We start from the raw sequence: 5,097 nt of genomic DNA on the forward strand, positions 1-5,097 counted from the left end.
CCCTCCGGCATTCTACTAGTCCTTCCCCAACCTACCTGAGATTTTATGGGGGCCGGTGGAGTTGTCAGGTGGCCCACCCACCCTTGGCCTTTCTGTGGCCCTTAACTAGCCAATTAATTACCAGTTAAGGGGCTCAGCTCACCCCCTCCTCCATTTTACCCTTGGCTAGTGGGGGGGAGGCCTATGCCACGTGGGAAGCCTGGCAGCTTCAGTTGCTTGGGCTGGTCGCAGGCTAGGGGGCAGGGGTCTTCCTTGGCAGGTCCCTTAGCCCCATAGGGACAACCACATGCCTTAGGCTCCCCTATCCTGACCCCACCAGCCGCTCTAACGCAGCCCTCCACCCACTTCAGCCCAGTCCCGACAACACCTTAAACTTACCCGGTCTGGGTCTTTTTTGCCTGGCTTCCTGTAGTCCCAGCAGTGGCCACCATTCCTCCCTGGCACTGCTGCAGCCAGAACATCCAATTAGCCAGCATTTCTCTGTGGTGGGGCTTCCATCTGGTGTCAGCTGTGGCTCAGTTCATAGCACCCTCGCTTTTGAATCAGAGGGTTGTGGGTTCATGTCCCACTCCTGGAAAACCAAGAACTGTGATTGTACTCGAAAAGAGTTGCAATCTGTGACTGTTGGTAACTCAAAAGAGTTTCCATCTGGTGTCAGCTGTGGCTCAGTTCATAGCACCCTCGCCTTTGAATCAGAGGGTTGTGGGTTCATGTCCCACTCCTGGAAAACCAAGAACTGTGATTGTACTCGAAAGAGTTGCAATCTGTGACTGTTGATAACTCGAAAAGAGTTTCCATCTGAGGTAGGGATGGAAGTCTTCCTTTCAGCAATGAACACTGCTCCATGTCTTAAATTGCTGCGATGCAGCCAGCAGTATCATGGGCGGGCTTCCCCTCCCGATGTTATAGCCAATGGGGACAGAAATCATGGCGCTCTGTAAAATCCAGCCCATTGTGTATCTTGGAATATTTATTTCCCAATCTTGGTCACCTAGTAACCCATGTCTCTGTAATGACGACTAGCTCTAAACCATATATCACAATTAATGCCACTAGTTCATCTATGTTTTTTCTGGTGCTCCATGCATTCAGATAAAGTGAGTTCAATATTAATTTTTTACTATTACTCCTTGCATGGTCCTCTCTGGAGTACTATTACTGTTAAAATCTCTTTCCCTTCCTGGCTCACTTGTCTTTACCCACAGTAATATACTTTTCTATTGCCTCTTTTTTATATTTTTGATTTCTAAATTGCCCTTCACCTGAACCCACCTACCTCTCTGTTAGTTTATAGCCATTTTCCCCTACTCTGACTATACTTGCTGGTGCACTCTTACATTTGTATACTCTGGCCCTTCCTGTCACACCCTGTTTACCATTTCCCGTATCGTGACTCTGCATCATTGCCTCGTCCCTTCTCTTTATCAATTCCCCCTTCAAATGATCTGAAGATTGGTGAAGGTGTTCAGCAGAGTCAACTACAAGATGCCCAGCCATGGTAAAACTGGAGGGAAAGGGCACACTTTGGGTGAGGGTCCCTCTCCTGGAGCCGGCCTCCAGTTCCCTGTCAGCCATATCCACCGGCTGCAGCGCAAGGGTCACTATGCCAAGCATGTTGGGGCCGGAGCACCCTGACTACCTGACCACTGAGGTCCTTGAGCTGGCCAGCAATGCGGCCCGGGACAACAAGATGCCCCGCCTCATCCTCCGCCACCTGCAGCTCCGCCATCCGCAATGACGAGGAGCTCAACAAGCGACTGGGAGGGGGGTTACCGGAGCCCAGGGCAGAGTCCTGCCCAACATCCAGGCTGTGCTGCTGCCCAAGAAAAGCGGGCACACCCAGCAAGGTTTAAGCCTGAAGGGGCGAGATCAGAAAAAGATGAAAACCCTCTCCACAGCCCTCGTTATACCGCTCACCAGGTCACTGGTCCCAGAGTGGTTCAGATGAAGACCATTCCAAGCTGTTTGCGGGATCTTGCTGTGTGCAAATTGATAGTCACTGTTGTAATATAGGAAACGTGGCAACAATTCAAAAGTAATCTATTGGCAATGAGGTGCTTTGGGATATCCTGGGATCATGAAAAGTGCTATATAAATGCAGCCCCTTTTTTTGTTTATTCTACCTCCATCCAGCTGTCTATAGTACCCCTTAATTCACAGAGGGAAATTGGTTCAGGCTATTAGTGTAAAACTGACTGATAATGACTTGGCCGCCAATTTTGAAACATGCCCAATGTTCTTTACCACTGATTTCAGTCGAATAGGAAATCTGCAAAGCAGTGAAATATGCTGGGGTACAAAACGCACTGAGGTCCAGTTCACTCAGTTTCACCTGACTGTCATGGACCAATTTCGCCCTATTCCCTCAAGCAGCTGAAAGTTACATTGCATCAATTGAAATCAACAAGATAAACTGGATCTTCTGTGGCTTTGCCCACTAAAGGCAGGTCAAAGTTAATTTCCCCCAGGAGTGCAGTATTCACATACAAGGCAACTTTTTATGACCTCCATCCAGTGGTATAAGTGTGAAACTGCAGGTATGACCATGGGGCAAGTAAAATCTGTGAAGATGGTACCCGGAGGCATGACCACCGGCCCGAGTAGGGATTGTGCGGCATTGCACACATAAGTCACAGTATGTGAGGTGGTGCCTTGCAACAAGGAAGGGAATATTTTTGAGGGGTTTGGGGCAGAGGAACATGGGTCAGGGGGTCTGTGGAGGAACTCATAGGTGAGCTCCGGTCTGTTTTCATCTCTCTCTTCATCCTCAACCTCCTCATCATGATTGTAGCTAACTCAGAGGTGTTTAAATCTGGTTCCCCCCTTCTATTTTCTAATCATCTTCCTCCTCCTCTGACGCTATTTGTGTGGTGGACCTGCAGGAAAGAGCATAAAGTTTGGGAATTATCTCTTGGTGTTAGGAAGACTGGAGGAGGGGTGGGAAGTTTGTGCTGTGCCTGCATCACTTTGGGTGCAGGGTAATCTTGCATTGCGATCCAGATTTCAGAGTCTATCTATTCTTAAAGGCAGTCTGTCTCTCATAAAGGGAAGTGCTCTGAATCACAAGTACACTTCTGATGAATACAATTACTACAATTGCAAATGAGGGAAGTGGACATCAGGGCAGAGTAATGGTCCCTCTAAGCTGTGTGGTCATTTGGTCACACTGCGAAGATACCATACACTTAAATGAAGCGTCTATCTCTGTACTTCTCTTTTCTTCTTTAAGACGGTCCATCAAACCGACCTCTTTAGCCGAGTTTCTTACCTGGCCTAGTGTCCTTTTTTTGATAACGCCTCTTTAAAGTGCCTTGGGAAATTTTACAACATTAATGGCGCTATAGGCATCCATGCTGTTGTCTAGAATTCAATGTAGAGGCACGTGTAGGTGCAGCACAGTGGTTAAAGCTGACCAAATGCTCATGCAGCCGAATTAAGCAGGTGGTGGACCGTCCAGTCTGTTGTGCTAGACACCACTCAATAGAGAACTGCATGGTACCAGTATGTGGCACCCTTATAGAGCCATGCGAGACTCCAGATTTCAGGGGGAAAAGATGGACCTGCAAGAACTATCAAAAAAACCCCCCAGGCTACTGTGGGAACAAGGCCCCCGCAGCGAGCGGACTCTCACCTTGCATTGACTCTGAAAACCCTCCTGTTCAGACCAGCGCAACAACTCACGAGTGGTCACATTCAGAAATACTAACCCACCAACAGGCACCGCTGGCTCCTCTGGGCTGCGACAACTGTTGAGGCTGGATCTGACAAACCGAAAGCACTTGCTTCCATTCTGTGAGCCGCAAGTTGCTTCCTGTAGCGGGAATGGGGTAATTTTAATTTCACTCTCTGGACTGAAAATCCATCGGTTGGCTGTAATGCTGCTTTGACACGGGGACGCATGAATCAGCTTAAAATTGTCTCTCAAGACCCAGGATAGCCTCAGAATGAGTTCAGGTTTTAGTGCTGCAAAGTTTGTGTACAAATGAGCAGAGGCTGAGCCAGCCCCTGTTTACAGATGAAGAGACTAATTCAGTCTTACCCCCCACCCCCTGTTTATAGGCGAACAGACTCACTCAGCCCCAACCCCCTGTTTATAGGTGAACAGAGACTCAGCTCCATCCCCCCTGTTTACAGGTGAACAGACTCACTCAGCCCCAACCCCCTGTTTATTGGTGAACAGAGACTCAGTTCCATCCCCCTCTTTACGGGTAAACAGAGACTCAGTTCCAACCCCCTGTTTACAGGTGAACAGAGACTCAGCTCCAACCCCCTGTTTACAGGTGAACAGAGACTCAGCTCCATCCCCCCTGTTTACAGGTGAACAGACTCACTCAGCCCCAACCCCCTGTTTACAGGTGAACAGACTCACTCAGCCCCAACCCCCTGTTTATAGGTGAACAGAGACTCAGCTCCATCCCCCCTGTTTACAGGTGAACAGACTCACTCAGCCCCAACTCCCTGTTTATAGATGAACAGAGACTCAGCTCCATCCCCCTGTTTACAGGTGAACAGAGACTCAGTTCCAACCCCCTGTTTACAGGTGAACAGAGACTCAGTTCCAACCCCCTGTTTACAGGTGAACAGAGACTCAGCTCCATCCCCCTGTTTACAGGTGAACAGAGACTCAGTTCCAACCCCCTGTTTACGGGTGAACAGAGACTCAGTTCCATCCCCCTGTTTACAGGTGAACAGAGACTCAGCTCCATCCCCCCTGTTTACAGGTGAACAGAGACCAGAGACTCAGCTCCATCCCCCTGTTTACAGGTGAACAGAGACTCAGTTCCACGCTCCCCCTCCCTCCTGTTTAGATTGACGCATACAAAATAAGGACAGGTTGACAAAGGAAAACTGTTGCCATTACGTAGGTGAGGGTACAGGGTCTAGGGGGCACAGACTTCAGGTTTTGGGCAAGGGATAGGTAGATTGGGAAGGCTGGGGGGTGGGGCTGTGTGGAAGAATTTTTTTTAATGCAGCCAGAGGGGATGAGGCTGCCCACCAGGATGGTGGAAGCAGAGGCGAAAGAAAATTGGATGGACGCTTGAGGGAAATAAACTTGCAGAGTTACAGGAATCGAGGGGGTGTGGGTGTGGGAGGGCA

The sequence above is a fragment of the Cetorhinus maximus genome, chromosome 21 (genome assembly GCF_964194155.1).
Source record: "Cetorhinus maximus chromosome 21, sCetMax3.hap1.1, whole genome shotgun sequence".
NCBI classification, from domain to species: Eukaryota; Metazoa; Chordata; class Chondrichthyes; order Lamniformes; family Cetorhinidae; genus Cetorhinus; species Cetorhinus maximus.